The sequence below is a fragment of the Panthera pardus genome, unplaced genomic scaffold (assembly GCF_024362965.1).
Source record: "Panthera pardus isolate Hobbes unplaced genomic scaffold, ASM2436296v1 HiC_scaffold_6, whole genome shotgun sequence".
In the NCBI taxonomy this organism is placed as follows: Eukaryota; Metazoa; Chordata; class Mammalia; order Carnivora; family Felidae; genus Panthera; species Panthera pardus.
The window spans coordinates 79,831,654-79,850,506 of NW_026526991.1; the positions used below are offsets into that span (position 1 = coordinate 79,831,654).

The 18,853-nt window shown below is 41.6% G+C and overlaps 1 long non-coding RNA gene across 2 annotated transcripts; it reads right to left on the minus strand.

Moving 5' to 3' along the window:
• Positions 1–22: 22 nt before the first annotated feature.
• On the minus strand, positions 23–7,017 carry LOC109268783 (uncharacterized). Of its 2 annotated transcripts, XR_002080785.2 has the most exons (4): positions 6,833–7,017; positions 3,370–6,334; positions 2,071–2,167; positions 23–946 (listed from the first exon to the last, which is right to left on the minus strand). It is a non-coding gene; the product is annotated as an uncharacterized LOC109268783 (long non-coding RNA). The 2 variants fall into 2 exon arrangements; XR_008419558.1 differs by having other exon boundaries at positions 23–2,167.
• Positions 7,018–18,853: the final 11,836 nt, after the last annotated feature.

Below are 18,853 nucleotides of genomic sequence, written 5' to 3' on the forward strand. Positions count from 1 at the left end.
GCTCTTCAACATAAGGAGCAGGTATGGATGTAGGGAGTTTATTTTTCAGATGGTATTTATAGTCCCTCTAGGATATCTAAGTAGAAGTGTTCAGTAGGGAATTCCCACTTTCTGCCATCCCACCCTTTCACTGATGGATGGAGACGGACAGTGAGGGTTTCAGGCACCAGACAAGGAAGAGGAAATGGTGATATGATGGAAGAGGAAAATGGTGGCGTTGATGGATACCCTATCCCCCCTGCTCCCTGCCAAGAAGGATAATATGTGGAAAGAGGTGGAAGAGGCAGCTGGGGAGAAAAGAAATGAGTTTGTAACCCCAGCCCCTTTGCTCTTAGAAAGAGGCTCTTGCTCCCAGACACTTTCTTCACACTGTCTCAAAGTCCACTAATTAGAAATTCATTTGGGTTAATATTCAAGTATCCTGAAATGATTAAGGAGACCACCATTCTTTCATTCCTTCAAGTTGGTTCAATAAACACTTGTTTACTTCCTTGTTTTACTGAAGTTTACAAGAGGGTGGGAACAGAATCACACTTTCAGGATCCTAAATTAAAAGGGCAAATGCAAAGGAGGTTGGGGTAAACAGTCACTGAACAGGAAAGGATGATGACCACTTTTGTTCTGGTCTCAACTCAGAATCATCTTGCCTTCTTTGGCCAGTGATGTGAACCTTGCATCTGAGCCCTGTCCCCAGGCAACATCTCCAGGGGTTCCAAAGTTCCACACTTGGTTTTCTCTTATTCTGGAGTACCAGGCTATCCGCTCCAAATTAGTCCTAGATTTTGCTAAAAGCAATGCAAATTTCCATGCATGTTCCCCTATTCATCCTGGGGGATGTTTTCAAATATCATCCAGCTTAGAGTGGCACCAAGAAGCATTCTGTTCTCTCTCCCATCTTCAAGGTCAAGAATTTGAATCCTGATTGCTGAGAAAGGCCAGACTTCTCCTAGAAGGAAATATTTTTGTTAGAGAAGTCTGTGTCAGATTATTTCGTCTGTTAACAGCAGAACCAGAAGATAATGAGGACTATTTGACAGAGTCTAGCATTGACAAATGGTACACATTTTTGAACTCATTTCAAAGTACAAACTCCTATTTCATTTCGTTTTCTAGGGCTCTGAATAACTTATAGACAATTTAATTGCCTGTATTTGGAATAGGGAATTCCTAAAATGCTGAGTATAATATTTGGATTTAAAGAAAAAGACACCATAATAGAGGCCATTGTTCAAGTAAGTAGAGACAGGTTCATGTATTTCAAACCTTGGATAAAATATAAAGAAGATCATTGAGCTCTAATTTGAAAGAATTCCACTGAAAGACTCAGAAAGCAATCCACTGTGAGAATATGAGACAGAATTATAATATTTACTGGACAATTGTTTGCTAAGAAGCATTTATTTTATATCACTTTTTAACAAGACTGAACTGTCAAATTGTTTAAAATTCCATTGGAAAAATTTGGATTATCACAAAAGTGTTTACTCTTTTATCCTTCCATGTATATTGGATTACTCATAGAGGACAATGGAAAGAATCTGAGAAATGCTGGTTTTAACAACAACTTAGACTGCATTTCAGAAATTTTATAGACTATGTAAACGAAAGCAACTTTTGGATATGTATTAACATAGCCGTGACACTACTGGTATAACGTAAGGCGCAGAGAAATGAAAATTCCAGCACTATCAGCAAAGATTTTCCTTTGGAAGATGACGGTACAAGTGAAACATGCTTCCCATATAACAACCGTGCTTGCATACACAAAAAAGAATCATCTTTATCTTGTTTTGCTAAATGCCATTGTTAGCTCCAGCAGCTATGATTCTGAGTCTGTGCAATAATACATGACCTTTTATAGTCATTCTGGAACTATGGAATTATCACCTATGAAGACACTGTAATCATATATAACCTTAGATCACCCACTGAATATACTTCCATGAAAAGCATGTTTAGAACAAAGCCAAACTTTTTCTTGGTATGAAAATCACTTTTGATTCTCCATTCTAATACCAGATAGGCACTTCCACTGGTCATGTGTGAGTTCCAAGGACATAGATAACTCACGATGATGCAACAGGTCTTAGCTGCATGAGGATCACCTGGAAGGCTGGTAGCAGCAGATTGCAGGGTCTCTGCCCCCAGAGTTTCTGAGTCAGTGTACCTAAAATGGGGCAGAGAATGCATTTCTAACACATGATGTTGATGCTGCTTTCCTGGGAACCACACTTTGAGAACTGCTGCACTAAATGACTCTAGGTAGGGAGTGCTAAAAGCAATTTTAGGGAAAAAAAAATCTTACGTGTGGGTCAGGCTGGTCTTGTGAAAAATGAAAACAAAGAAAAAGCCTATAAGCTTCCCTCTAAAGGCTCAGCCTCTCTATGGTCCCCTCCTCCACACAGAACCCTCTGCCTCCTGGTTTCCATTCTCTCTTTCCGACCTCCAGTTCTCAAAAGTACTCACAGGTCTTGCTATCTTAATTGACCCTAAAATGTACATTAAGCATAGCAGCAGTTATTCCTCTCAGGGACCTTTGCATTTTGACATGGATCAAAAATTCAGACCTGACCTGATAAATGAAATCTGAACAAAAAAAGGTGTTAATTTTATATGGGAAAAACTGTTACATTTCCACTCCATCACCTACATTACACTAGAGTGATCTAAAAGTCAAATCTCTTCGCGTTACTTTCTTGTTCAAAGTCTTCAATGACTATCCTTCTCCCACAGGCAAATTTTAAAGGCAAGGCTTCCAGGCTTTTCCATATATGCCACTGCCTACCTTCTCAACCTCCTCAGCCACCTTGCCCTCCTTCCACTTTGTATATGACAGTACTAAACTATTTTAAATTCTTTGAAAATGACCTATTCTCAGGATCAGCTACATTATTTGGGGAACCCAGGGAAAGATGAAAATGAAGGGCCCTCTGATCAAGATGTATTAAAGAATTTCAAGACAACACTTGCAGAGATTCGCCCAAGTCCAAAGGCTTCTGAGCACAGAGCGCTTTGTGGCTGCAGGTCACACACACATGAGCAGCCCTGACTGTTCCAGAGACAGTAATCTCTAAGTCCCTTGGCGCTTGTCTTGGGGTATCACAAAGAAACCAGTCAGGGTGTGTCATTTCCTTTTGCTCTGAGTTGGTATCTCTAGGTTTGTTGAATGTCAAATGCAGGAAAGCACCTGAGCTTCACCATGCCTTTGTTCATTTTCCAGGAAAACTCTTAGGTAGCCAGAGGGTACAATGTACTGCTTTGACCCTGGCACTACTTGCTCTCCTTATGCCACTGTCCTAATCTCTCCCTCTTTTGTACCTTTGCAAGGTACCATTCCTGCCTTCTGAAATGCCATTCCCTGTTTCTCACCTGATTAACTTGCATTCAACCATCCTTAGAGGCTCAGCTGAGGCTCCTCTTCTGCTGGGAGGCCTTTCCCAAATTCCAGAGCCCCTGCGTGCACAGTACACTCTGCCCTTTAGTGGTTAGCCTGCTGGGTTTTCATCTTGTTCGCATGAGCACCGTATTGACTAAGCTCCAAGCTATTCCAAAGCATCGATGGTGTCTTCATCTTTGTATCTGCAGAACTTAGCACGACATCTGGATTGGAGAAATGGCTTCAAAATGCTCATAACGTGGAAGAACAGGAGGTCATGCGTGCTAACATTTTTCACAACTCAAAAATAGTTTCTTGGAAGAAAACCATTTCTGAAGCTGACAGGCAGCTTACATGGGACTCAGAATTCTTCCAGAACTCCTAGGTGAGGTGGTCAACTGACTTCTAGTTACCGCAAAGGAAGGAAGCTCTGGGGCAAGAACTGAACTGCTTAGCCTCTTGAACCTAATCTGAGTGGGTGTGAACCCCAGAGACGTGTTCAGTCCCACTCAGTGGAGGAATCTAACACATGAGAGAGTCTGAGAGAGTCATCAAGAATGCCTTTCCTAGACCGGCTTCATATGGGAACTTTTAATCTTAATTCAAATATCAGAGACTGTCTGAGGTCTACAGTCAACTTTCCAGGGCTGATGATCTAGTTTGTGGTTGATGTAAGTTATTTGCGTCTCCTCCTCCTTCGTGACTTCTGACTACTCACTGTCGTTCTACCCTGAGTGGGTGGTGAAATACCTTACAAGCTGAAATTCAAACCAATAAAGTCTGCTTTTTGTAAGTTTATGGTTTATCTACGAATTTCATGTACCCAAGCTATCTTCATCCCTGGCTGATTCAAAATTTGAGCATTGGCAGGATATCATATTTACTTAGGTATTTTTCTCCAACTTGCAGGAATATACTATTCTGGGTTTCTGGGTGCATTTTGAGAGAAAATCCAGGAAACTTTTTTTTTTTAATATAATCTTCTTAGTTGTTTTTCAGCCATTGATATATACTTTGTGCCTGCAAACAGTCTAGGATTGAAGCAGCATCTGGTTTGTTTTCTTTCTGGCCAGGCCAGGGAGAAAAGGGAGCTAGTTGTTCCTGACTTTCTCCATAGACTGCTGCTTCTTTCTCTCTTTCTCTTCCATCTCTCATGACGCGGGTGGGCTTTCACTCCCTTGAGGTGCCTCCAGCCCTCGGACATCACTAAAGAGTTGGGACAAAGGGTGGTCAGGTTCAGACACAAATCTCAAAAGGCAAACAAGGTTAGATTCCTCTTCAGCTGACACTGAAGCCTGAATCCTTGTTCAGACAGGCACACTAGCCCACCTGCTCCAAAAGCAAATCCTGGGCTGCCTAAACCACACCACTCATAATGGAGTGTCAGGGAGCATAGGAGAAAGTCCTGAGTGACCCAGAAGTGTGTCTCAATAGTAAGGCAACTTTATCTCTCCAATGTTAATGGTTCTGTTTGCTTGGATACTTAATTCACTTAGGAGCCTTACAAATTGCAAATCTGTAGACTTACGAATTTATAGACTTAGAATCTGGACTCTCAGGGTTGTGAGGGAATTCAACAGGTTGTATAGTTGGTCCCTTCCAACACCTGAGTCCCTCTCTGCCACTGCCATGCCTGGGTTTTGTTATTATCTGTGCTTAAACGTTACCAAGGATGGCGAATTTACTGCTTGCCCAAGGTCACCCATTTCATCCTTGAGTAGCTCTTTTAGACATATCTTCTTTTCATAAACCAGATGTCAGCTAAAGTCAACTTGCCCTTTCATATTTAAATGAAACTGTTTTGAATTCTCATGCCTTATGAGGTAAGCCATTCAGCAACTCTTTCAAACTCTTCGTTAATCTTTGACATGTGGGCAGGAGGTTGTTTATAACTGTCCAGGCCACCTCTGGCTGAGGCTTAATCGCTCCATGTATGGAGCCCTCTCTTTTCTATGCCTATTCTCTTTTCTACTGTCGCCTCTTCCTCCACACTAAGCAGCGCTCTGTTTTCCTGTTGGGACATTCCACGTGAGCCTGTCTCAAACACAAGGCTGTGCAAGTGTGTGTGACATACTTTTACAGGACAATTCAGACAACTGCTGGAGTCAACAGTGCAGTGACCAATCTGCTTATGACTAAATATTGCACATTTCTAGTCTTCAAAGCCCCTCAGGTACCTCATCACCAGGACCTCATTCCCTGGCCACATTTCCCTGTAGCTTCCACCTCCCACCTTGTACTTGGCCCCCTCTTTTCTTTTAACTCCTCCCCTCTTCTGTCAAATTCTTGGCTTACGTCCCAAATCCTAGTTGACTTCCTCTGTAGAGAAATTTGGTTTTGCCTTTATCTTCTAGACCTTGACCTTGGGATCTCTTGGCCCACATCCAGGGCAGTTTACCAATGTGTTTCCCCAAAGACAGTCTACTCCCTAAAAGCCTTGTGCCAGAGGATACCCTGTCCCCATATGGTTACACAAAGTCCACGTCTGACTCCCTGTCAGCTCTACCCAGTTCATTACAACCTGCCTTCTCTTGGCTGGCTTCTGACTCTGGAGTCATTGCTGTAGACAGAAAGAACACAGGCTTTGGAATCTGACCAGAGTCTGAATCCCAGATCTACTATTCATCAGTCATGTGACATCATTGGCCTAACTTCTGAAGACCATCATTCTCAGCTAAGAAATGGTAATTATACCATCTAAAGAATTTATGTGAAAATTTGATTAGATAATATACAGTGTCTGGCACATAGTAGACCCTCAACAATTTTTATTTATTTGAATTAAAATAAAATAAGATGGAGATCAGCCTTGAACATCTATCTCCCAAGCAAACAGAACCATTTATGCCAAATAAGCAAAACTAAATGCAGCTTCTTTTATAAGTGTACATGAAACTTACCTTAGGTTATTTCTTGTATATGCCACTGATAATCATAACAGAAATTTAAAATGTCCTCCTAAAATGGTATAAGAAAAGCACTTTTAACCAATCCCCTGCCATCTGGAAACCCCCACCATAATAACCAATCACTGTAAAGGTTAAGCAACTTCCTCATTGTCAGTTTATAAGCCATCCTATAACATCATGCCTCTGAACTTCATACCAGTTTTGGGTCTCAAGCACTGCTGACGGTGACCTTTTTTTCCTCATTCAGTAAAATATTCATATCAAGTAAAGCTCTCTAAATTTTCTTTTAACCCTTTCCTTCTCCCCCAGCCTCAAAAAGCTTCAAAGTCGGTGCAGATGAACCCTCCCCAGCCTGGTTCGTTCCCTGCTTGTTTTGACCCCTGATCCCTCCCTCCTTGCTATCTTGGCTTTCCTGCCATTTCATCTGGTCCCTGCTTTCATTCCCAGCTTTGGCTTTCATGACTCAGTCACTCCCACTCATATGCAGAAGTGGAAGAAATGTCTCCTTCTGCCTCTCCCTTTGTTTGCCATCATGATTCTGACTTACCTGGAAACAGCTTCAGAGATGATTAAGTTATGGCTCACAGATATAATTGAGCCGTTTCCGAATTTCCAAATGGCATCAGAAGCGCTGAGATCACCATGAAGATGTATCGTCTTCTTTGTCAGTGAGGACTGAAGAAACGCTGGCCGTCATATCTCTTTTTTGGAATCTCCTAAGTAAGGACCTCAGTAGCCCTGAAAGAAAAAAAAAAAACCAAAAAAAACAAGTCAGAGATACCATGATAGCTGTCACAACCCAAACCCCGCGAACACAAAATATTTAAAAATGTTAAATAAGCAAATAAAGTATCTTGCAACATAATCTCTGTTCTGGTGCTAAATAACTTTGTTTTAAATATACAAAACTCCAAACATAAGCCCTTAAGGATAAAATGCTAGTAATGAAATTGATACTAAGTGAAGACGACCATTTTTTATGAAATATTTATTGACTTACCACATAGGCTATCTGAACCTCAAAACTAACTCAGCCTCTGCCGTGGTGGGACTTCAGGATGGAGGCTGACAGAGAACGTACCCTCACCCACTCAGCCAGGCAGATGCTCCGGGATGCACATGTCATTCAGATTTGGCTATTCTTGTGGTGTAGGGAAAGAGCTGCATGATTTCACTGGCATTTCCATATCAGAGAGGAATTCTAAGAGAAAGTATCATATTTGAGCTGCTTGAGGGGACTGTTCCATAAGCAATTTCAGGCAAATTATTTATCTCTTTGAGGTGTACACGCTCATTTGCACAAAGAGTATAAAAATGAATGCCACTATTAGTTTGAAAACAGGTCTGGCTATTATAACAAAAGTCAAAATAACCGCGGTTTAAAAGAGGCGGCCTGTTTTCTCTCTCATGATAGTTTGAACACAATGAGTCCAGAGTTAACAGCATAGCTCCCCAGTTTGGGGCCAGGCTCCTCGGATCCTGTTTTGCATCTTCAACACATAGCTTTCACCTCAGGGTTAAACTGTCTGTTCCCAACTCTTGTCTCCACATCTACATTCCAGCCAGTGAAAAGGAAGGAGAAGGGAAGGGCACAATCTTTCCCTAAATTTAAGGGTATGAACTGTAAGTTGTTTATATCTTTCTGCTCGCATCCCATTGGCTAGCACTTAGTCATGTGGTCACAACAATCTGCACCACAAACTACAAGCCAGAGTCTTCCACCGGGATTCCACATACCCAGCTAAACTTCAACACCACTCATCATCAGGGAAATACAAATCAAAATCACGATGAGATTCCACATCACACCCATCAGATGGCTAAAATTAACAGAAGAAACAACAGGTGTTGGTGAGGATATGGAGAAATGGGAACCCTCTTGTGCTGCTGGTGGAAATGCAAATTGGTGCAGCCACTCTGGAGAACAGCATGAAGGTTCCTCAAAAAACTAAAAATAGAACTACTTTATGATGTAGCAATTGCCCTATTAGGTATTTACCCAAAGGATACAAAAATACAGATTCAAAGGGGTCACGTGCACCCCAATGTTTCTAGCAGCATTATCAACAACAGCCAAACTATGTAGAGAGTCCAAATGTCCATCCACTGATGAATGGATACAGATGTGGTATATGTATATAATGGAGTATTAGTCATCAAAAAGAATGAGATCTTGCCCAACTCATTTGCAACGACCTGGGTGGAGCTAGAGTGCATTATGCTAAGTGAAATAAGTCAACCAGAGAAAGACAAATACCACATACTTCTGCTTATATGTGGAATTTAAGAAAAAAACAGGTGATCATATGAGTGAGCAGGTTGGGAAGAGAGGGAAACAAACCACAAGGGACTCTTAATGATTGAGAACTGAGGGCCGATGGAGGGAGGAGGGTGGTAGATGGGCTAGATGAGTGACGGGTACTAAGGAGAGCACTTGTGATGAGCACTAGGTGTTGTAAGTCATGAATCACTGAATTCTATTTCTGAAACCAATAATGCACTGTATGTTAACTAACTAGAATTTAAATTTAAAAAAAAAATCAGGACTTGTCTTGCTAACAAAGGAAAAGAGAATACATACTCCAGGGCAGCTAGCAACTATCCTCAAAACAATATAGGTAGAATGTTTGACACAAAGTCAATGTTCAATCGATAGTAATGTGTTTTTTTTATAATAAGCAAAAATTTAAGTAAGTTGATTTTATTTCATTCTTGATATAGAGACAAAAGAAAAAGGTGTGTGTATCTCCACACAGAGACTCACAATGTGGGTCTGATTAAGAGTGGCTGTGGTTTGGAAATAGAGCGACCGGCGCTGCACTGGCCTTCTGGCCCTGCTGGGTTTTAGGCAGTGAAGGCATCATCTGTGGGCCCAGCCTTGCCCAGTCCCCCAACCAATCCCGATCAGGTGATCACTGGTGAGCAGTCTTTCAGCTCTACATGCACCATTTGGTGTGTGTTGGGGAGTCCAAATTGTAGTCTGCCCATAATGCCCAATTCATTTCTTCAATTCATGAATCTGGCCTTCTGGTGAATTTTTTCCCCTTGTCCACTGGTGCAAACATACCTCATGAGCAAGCCTACCCAAAACATTATACAGGGGGACATTACTCACATCCTTTGTATACACTGCCATGCTGCTATCATTACCTTTCATGCAAGGAGTCTTTTTTCCTCAAGTTCCAAGAAAGAAAAGAGAAATAAAAAGAAAAAAAGAAAAAGAAAAAGAAAAAGAAAATAAGGGAAGGGAAGGGAAGGGAAGGGAAGGGAAGGGAAGGGAAGGGAAGGGAAGGGAAGGGAAGGGAAGGAAACGAAAGGAAAGGAAAGGAAAGGAAAGGAAAGGAAAGGAAAGGAAAGGAAAAGAAAGGGAAAAGACAATCAGAAGCCAAGACAGTAGGAAACCATGCCAAAGAGTTATATATCCAGAATAGAAACCATAACACTAAGCACAAACTTCAGAGTGGGACTCTGCAGTAGTGGGTGGTCACGTGGCAGTGTTCCATAAACTCCAGATCACAATACAGGATGACATAAGACATGTCCTACCATATTGGGAGGGAGAATTGATGGTGGTGGGGGGAGAGAGGGTGACTCATGCCATCATTCCTCACTCGAACGATTCTTACAGTCAGCAGGACATCCAAGAAGGACATACCCCGAGTGAAAATTACTTGACCATTTGGCAAAGTACTAAGTACTAAGATAGTATTTCACCAACAACTAGAAAAATTTAAGTTAAACCATGGAAAAGTCACCCTGTGGGTGTGGAAAGGAATAATATTTTAAGATAGGCTCTGGGGCTTTCTCTGTCAAAAATGAAATAGCCTGACCAATCAGAACAGGACTCAATAAAGGGAGAAATTTCACATGAACTCTTCAACTAATGATAAAATAAGAATAGAACTCAATGTGAGAGCTTCAATGGATCTAAGAGGCCACCCGAACTCACTGTTCTATAGTTCAGAAAGCTACAGATTTGCTTAGCCCATATGTGGCAGAGCCACAATGAAAACCTGAGCACTGGAGGCTCCTGGTCCAGTGAGCCTTGGCAGGAACTTTCTGACATCAGAGGACTCTTTTATTCTAAAAAGAAAATATTTCTTGTGGGAAATCAGTACTATGTTCTTAAACTGATTTTATCAAAAAAAGGACGAGACTGGAGATGGCGAAACAAATCCTAAGTGTATAAACAATGTCATCCAACTGTTGTATAATGACTACATTCCAGAGGGGTTTTCAGAGTGACAAATGACTTCAAACAAACATTTGGTTCTGGCGGCACCTTTTGTAAGTGGCTTTAGAGGAACTGTGGAATGCAGAAGAATGCAGAAGAGAGTGGTGATCTAACCAGACTGGGAATGAGGAAAATCCTATGTCAAGTGACTGGAACAGAGAATAAAGTAATGTTTATGAAATCCCCCTTTCTATCTGAGTGAGACAACAGGGACTGCCTAGACCCAGCAGATGTTCCATGTAAGTGAAGAGTTGCTCCACGTGACCCAAACCCAATGGCAGGGACCAGACTGCACACGTGGGAGAGCAACAAGCCACCATCCCGCCAGCAAGGAGAGCAGGTAGAAGCTGGCAGGCAATGGGTAGTGTGGGAGGCAGCAGGTTGAGGGGAAAGGGCACTGCACAAGGTTGAGGGGAAAGGGCACTGCACAAGGACTCAGAGGACTTGGGTCCCAGTCCTGGCACTTACACTAGTTGTCCTGGTTGTGCCACCGTGGGTAGGTTACTTAACATCTCCGGATGGGCTTCAGTTTCCTACTCCATAAAAGGAGAAGGTTTCATTCCATCTTTGCCGGCTCGAAAATTCTGCTTTCCAGGGTTCACTAGTCAAATGCCTACAGCAATGTTTCCCAACCCCCCAACCTGAGGCAGTTTGGCCCTTCAGGAGACATCTGGCAATGTCACAACTGGTTGTCACACAGTGGGAAGGGGCTACTGCTGTTGGCATTAGGTGGGTGAGGGACAGGGATGCTATTCAACACCTCCAAATACAAGGAAAGCTCCCCACAACAAAGAATCACACAGCCCAAAATGTCAATAATGCCAAGGCTGAAAAACACTAACTGAAAGGACAATAGACAAACCCATTTCAGCCAATTATTGTCATGTTGCCAGATCTGTTGAAGAGAATCTGAAAATGTGGATTTTTTTGTAAAATATCCCCAATTGAAGAGAGAGCAACATTTTTTTTAATACATAGAAAACACTCTGGGAGCCAAATAAAATGGGGCTTTAGGACAAATTCTGTCTGCAAGCTGTCAATTTCTGAAATCTAATTAGCCACATACTGTCCAAGTAATTAGCGTCATTTAACTGAAAGCGTGGATTTGTTCATCTGTGTCTAGTTATCTGAGCTAAAGTAAAGCAGGTCACGGTTAATCCGTGTGCGTGCTCATACACACGTCTGTGTGATATAGTGGAAAAAACACTACATGAAGTGTTCAGAGACATACCCACTTACCATGTGGGTAACTTTAGGGTCAGAATCATTAAATTCTCTGAACAACAGGGTCTCCACTTTCATGGAGGGTATCAATATTCTTTCTGTCTACTTCTCCAGGTTGTCACAGGATAATGGTATCATGGAGCTGAGGGGTGCCTAGGTGGTGCAGTCAGCAAAGCCTCAGGCTCTTGATTTCGGCTCAGGTCATGATCTCATGGGTTCATGAGACCGAGCCCCACGGAGGGTTTGGTGTTACCACCATGGAGCCTGCTTGGGATTCTCTCTTGCTCTCACCCTCTCGCTCTACCCCTCACCTCACAAAAATAATAAATATTTAAAACAATAAAATAAAAATACATATCTTGGAGCTGGAAGGATCTTCAGAAATCACTTCATACACAGTTATGCCCAGAGAAGTGATCCCATGACGTTGCCCTTGAACTCAGTCAATGGCAGGCCCGGGGCTTGGAAGCAGGTGTCCTGACTCCCTATCTTTAGTTCTGTGAGGGTGAGAGGAAGGGAGGTGGTGTGGGTGAGAGTGCCAGATGTACACTCTTCCAGATGTGGTCTGCCACCATTTGATCTTTCAGTTGTGCCTGAGCAGCACCAGATGGGACCCGAGGAGGAAATGAGAGGGACGGGAAAGCTCTCTGGAGCCTGTAAATGGCTCCCCTGTCTCCCAAACGGAAGGTTGGTGTTGGCGTTCGTTTTTCTCCAACGTACACCAGCAGGCAGGTCTCTGGTCAGCAGCAATGCAAGTGCCTGATATTGAGCAAAAGGAGGCCTGAGCCAGAGCGTGTGACTGGCTCAGCACGGACACTTTACCCTGCTCAGAAAAACTATGCAAGAGCACCTCCGCACCATCAGTGGGCTGCTGAGAGGAACAGTGCGGTCACGGCGCCACAGGGGCCCACGGCGTTCATGGGAGCTAGAGGCCTCAGGTGACTCTCCAAGGCTAACCATGGTGTATAGACAGAACCCTTCCCCCACCTGCCTCCTCGGAGCACCTCCAGTGCTTTCCTGCCCGCGACTTTGTTCCATTACTGCCTCCTGTTGGGGATGAGCCCCGTTCCTGTGCTTACCTAAGGGCCTGGGTCGGCGGCTCACAACCGGGCCAGGGGCTGCCTCCGAGGCTTTGCCGAAGCGCAGCGTGCGCATGTCTGTTCTGCAGCCGGCTTTCCCGTGGGGCGGAGTTTCAGCTCCCACCCCGGCTGCCCTGAGCAGGTCAAGCAACTGCTCTCTTAAGTTCTCAGAGTCGCTTCCGTCTTCTCTTAGCCTGCTCGCTGGCTGCGGTCGCACGGAGAGGCCCGGGTGTTGGCATCAACATTTAGAGCTTCTTTTTTCTTTAGTGCTAACCCGTCTCCCAAGCCCATGGTGAACATCACCACGGGCTGTCCTGTCCGTGGAGCGGGTGAGACGGAACTTGCTGATGCTGCAGCCGCTGCCGTGCCGTGCGCTCGGCTGCTCCAGCAGGTTTCACATTTTTTAGTGTAATGACAGAGTTTTCAGTTACTTACAGGATGTAATTATAAATACATATTTGCAATAGAACCAGCTTGATGTGCTTATTTTTCCATTAATAGCACACTGCACTTTTTGGAATGTGTGTACCACCCTTTCCTTAAAGCTCAGCTAAAGCCTTAACCTCCCCCTCTTAGGCCTTCCAGCCAATGTCTTTCTTATGTCTGTACCACTGACTGGGGACTGGAGACTCTCTATGTCTCATCCGTTTAGGTGGGATTGAAGGAAGAGTCACCTACTGTGTGTTCTACCCAATGTAAAGAGTGTTAACCTTGGAAAACAAGCAACACTTCTTAGATCCTCTTTATCTCCATCATGTGAGCTAGTGCTGTAGTTACTAGACTCCCAAGAAGATTTAGAGTCCACAGAGACTTTGAGGGCCAGGGACCTAATAAAATAGCATCTTGCTTCCATGTGAGAGTGATAAGTATTTTGAAGAATCAGACATGGGAGTAGCAGAGATAAAGGCCAGTGACTAAAATGAAGTTGGAAGACACAGCTCAGGGTGAGATCCAGCTGAATGTCAAGGTGTCAAATAAGTGGCAGTAGTGATGGTCTGGCCAGGCCTCTCACTGGTGAGGCAGAACAGTGGAGACAAGTTCTCAGGTAGACGCTCATCTCCAAAGAGAAGAAGGACAGGGTTATTAGTCACCACTAGATTTACCTCAAATTTACCAATTTGCAAACCAGTGTAGCTGCCTTGAGCCACGTCACTAAAGGGGCAAAGTTACACTTTGGAAGTTACACTTGTGAGCTCCCTCCATATGGAAGGCTGCATGAGACGTGGGGGAGGCTCGTTCTCCCTTAAAATTTATTTTTATTTCTTTTTAATTTATTTTTAATGTTTATTTTTGAGAGAGAGGGGGAGAGCACGAGTGGAGGAAGAGCGGGGTGGGGGTGGGGGGACAGAGGATCTGCGTGGGCTCTGTGGTGACAGCACAGAGCCCGATGTGGGGCTCACACTCACCAACCATGAAATCACGACCTGAGCTGAGGTCAGACGCTTGACCGACTGAGCCACCCAAGTTCCCCAACAGTTTATTTCTTTTTTTTTGTATTTATTTTTTATTTTTTTAATGTTTATTTATTTTTGGGAGAGAGAGGATGAGCCAAGGAGGGGCAGAGAGAGAGGGAGACACAGAATCTGAAGCAGGCTCCAGGCTCTGAGCCACAGAGTTGACTCTCAGCACAAAGTCCAACGCAGGGCTTGAACTCACGGACTGAACTGGGAGATCATGACCTGAGCTGAAGTCGGACGCTTAACCGACTGAGCCACCCAGGTGCCCCCCGACAGTTTATTTTAAATGATGGCAACATCCAAGCTATTTTTTCCAATATCTTTACCAAATTTGAACACACGTCCTTGAAACCTCACCCAAATCCCAGCGCAATCTTCTGACATTACCAATTCCTCTTGAAACATGTTTATGTTTCAAGCAAGTGATTTTATAGTATCATAAAATGATCATATTACTAAGGATTCATACACAAACACTTCTTAACTTATTAACTGAACTAATTCATTTCTTCAGTGCCTGCATTAGTATGGCCTATCTGTAATTCACTTGCCTTTGCAGAGACAGGGGAGAACATGACGGGAGAGTGAGAGCGGCTCAGAAGTGAAGCCTGTCCACCCCATGGAGACTGGTAGGAAAGGCAACATCTATAGGAGAGCTTAATTAGGCCAATCCAGGGGATAGATTCAAATCCGTGACCAGAATTTGTGAGGCTAAGGAAGCAGCATTACAAAGTCTGTAGTTTATATTTTTCTCATTTTTTTCTTTCTCTATATAAAAGACTTAAGTTTTTTAAAAGCAGTGTTAAACTGAGGGTTGATGGGGGGTGGGAGGGAGGGGAGGGTGGGTGATGGGTATTGAGGAGGGCACCTTTTGGGATGAGCACTGGGTGTTGTATGGAAACCAATTTGACAATAAATTTCATATATTGAAAAAAAAATAAAACAAAGTATACATATAAAAAAAAAAAGCAGTGTTAGTTGCACTGCAAAATTGAGAGGAAGATACAGAGATTTCCCAAATACTCCCTGTCCCCACACATGCATAGCCCGCCTGATTACCAAAATTCCCCACCAGAGTGGTACACTTATTATAATTGATGAGCCTATATGGACACATTATAATCACCCAAAGTCCACAATTTACTTTGGGTTTACTCTTTGTATTCCATGGGTTGGGCAAATGTGTAATGGCATTTATCTATTATTAGAGTATCATACTGAGTATTTTTACTGCCTTAAAGATCCTCTGTGCTATTCGTTACTTTCCCCTTCACCTGCTGTCCCCCTCATCACTGATGTTTTCATTGTCTCCATAGTTTTGCTTTTTCCAGAATGTCACATAGTTGTAATCATACAATACAGTATGTAGCCTTTTCAGATTTTCTTTCACTTACTAATATGCATTTAAATTTCCTCCATGTCTTTTCATGGTTTGAGAGCTCATTTCTTCTTAGCAATGAATAATATTCCACTGTCTGGACTTACCACAGTTTATCCATTGACCTACCGAAGGGCATCTTGTTTGGTTCCAAGTTTTAACAATTATGAATAAAGTTGCTATAAACGTCCACGTGCAGGTTTCCTGTGTGGACATGAGTTTTTGACTCCAATGGATAAATACCAAGGGGCACAGTTGCTTGACTGTATGGTAAGGGTATTATGCTCAGCTTTGTAGAAACCACTAAATCGTCTTCCAAAGTGGCTGCATCATTTTGCATTCCCACCAGCAATGAGTGTTGTCAGCATTTGATGTCAGTGTTCCAGGTTTTGGCTATTTTAATAGGTGTGCAGTGGTATCTCATCATTGTTTTAATATGCATTCTCTGATAACACAGGGTAGGGCATCTTCTCATTTGCTTATTTGCCATCTATATATCTTCCTTGGTGATGTGTCTGTTAAGGCCTTTAGATCATGTCCTAATTGGGTTGTTTGTTTTCTTATTGTTGAGTTTTAAGTATTCTTTATATATTTGCATAATGGTCCTTTAGCCAGTGTATCCTTTGCAAATATTTTCTTCCAGTCTGTGATTTGCCTTCTCATTGTCTTAACATTGTCTTTCAAAGAGCAGAAGTTTTAATTTTAATGAATTCCAGCTTACCAACTATTTATGTCATGGATCATGCCTTTGGTGTTGTACCTTAAAAGGCCATCACCAAATCCAAGTTCATCTAGTTTTTTCTCCAATGGTATCTTCAAGGAGTTTTATAGTTTTGGATTTTTACATTTAGGTCTGTAATCCATTTTAATTTTTGTAAAGGGGGAATATCTGTGTCTAGATTCATTTTTTTTTTTGTCTGTAGATGTCCTTTTCTGTCCAAAGACTCTTTTTTCAATTTTATTGCATTTGCTCCTTTGTCAAACATCAGTTGACTACATTTATGAGGGTCTACTTCTGGGGGTTTTTTTCTGTTCCATTGATGCATTTGTCTATTCTTTTTTTTTTTTTTTTTAAAGATTTTATTTTTAAGTAGTCTCTACACCCAACATTGGGCTTGAAACCATAACCCCAAGGTCAAGATTTGCATGCTCCTCTAACCGAGCCAGCCAGGCACCCCTCTATTTGTCTATTCTTTTGCCAACATCACACTGTCTTGTTACTGTAGCTTTATAGTGAGTCTTGAAGTTGGTAATGTCAACTCTCCATCTTTGTTTTCCTCTTTCAATATTGTGTTGGCTATTCTGGATCCTTTGCTTCTCCATGTAAACCTTAGAATTAATTTATCCATATCTATAAAATAACTTGCTGAGATTTTGATTGGGATAGCATTGAATCTATAGATGAAATTGGGATGAACCGACATTTTGACAATATTGAGTCTTCTTTTCCATGACATGAAGAATCTATATTTATTTAGTTCTTCTTTGATTTCATATATCAGAGTTTTATAGTTTTCCTCATATAGATCTTTTACCTCTTTGTTAGATTTATAACTTAAGTATTTCAAGTTGGGGGGGGTGCTAATGTAAATGGCGTTGTATTTTTTTATTTCAAGTTCCACTTGTTCATTACTGGTATATAGTAAAGCAATTTACTTTTGTATATTAAAATTGTATCCTGTGACCTGGTTGTAATTGCTTATTAGTTCCAGAAGTTTTTTTGTTGACTCACATTTTTTCCATAGATGATTTTGTCATCTATGAACAAAGAGAGTTTTATGTATTCCTCTCCAATCCGTATGCCTTTTATTTCCCTTTCTTGTCTTGTTGCATCAGCAAGAACTTCCAGTACAATGTTGAAGGAGTGGTTAAGAGAGGACATCTTGGCCTTGTACCTGACCTTAGTCAGAAAAATTTGGGTTCCTCATTAAGTGTGATGTTAGCTCTAGGTTTATTGTAGATATATCTTTATCAAGTTGAAGGAGTTCTCCTTTGTTCTTAGTTTGCTGAGAGTTCTTATGATGAATGAGTGCTGGATATTATCTAGTGCTTTTTCTGCATCTATTGATATGATTAATGGTGATATCATCAGTGGCATGTGATATAATGATTATATTAATTGATTTTTGAATGTTGAATCAGCCTTGCATACTTGGGATAAATCACACTTGGTCATTGTGTTTCTTTCTAAACTGTTTTGGTTTTAGTTTGCTAATATTTTGTTGAAGATTTTTGCATTTATATTCATGAGATATTGGTCTGTAGTTTTCTTGTAATGTCTTTGTTTGGTTTTGGTATTAGGATAATACTGGCTTCCTAGAATGGATTGGAAAATATTCTTTGTGATTCTATCCTCTTAAAGAGATTGTAGAGAATTGGTAGAATTTCCTTCTTAAATCTTTGGTAGAATTCGCTGTGAACCCATCTGGGCCTGGTGCTTATTGTTTTGGAAGGTTATTAATTATTTGTTTAATTTCTTAACTAGATATTGGCCTGTTTAGATTGTTTATTTCTTCTTGTGTCAGTTTGAGCAAATTGTGTCTTTCAAGGAATTGGACTATTTCATTCATGCGGTCAAAATTGTGGACAAAGAGTTGTTCATAGGTTTCTTTAACATCCACAGGATCTATAGTCACGACCCCTCTTTCATTTGTGATATTAGCAATTTGTGTCCTCTCTTTTTCTTAGCCTGACTAAAAGCTTACTGTTTTGTTGCTCTTTTCAAATAATCAGCTTTTAACTTTATTGGTGTTCTCTATTTCTTATTTTCATTTTCATTGATTTCTGCTCTAATTCTTATTTCTTTTCTTCTGCTCACTTTGGATTTAACTTGCTCTTCTTTTTCTAGTTTCCTATGCTAGCAACTAAGAGTGTTGATTTTATATCTTTCTTCTTTTTTAATATATGCATTCAATGCTATAAATTTCACTCTAAGCATCACTTTTGTTGCAGCTCATAAATTTTGTTGTGTTTACTGTATAATTCTTAGTGGTTCCAAGAATAAGCTTAGACTTTAAGAAATTTGATGAATTTCGTGAATGAATCCTGGGATGATAACCCCCTGTGAATGAATGAAATTTCCCAAAAAGTAGGTGTTGCTTTCAAGGAGCAAAGCAATAAAGAAAGACACTATATTTGGGAGAGAAAAGTAAAATTGAAATCAAGAAATAAGGTTAGGAACAGGAATGGCTATAGT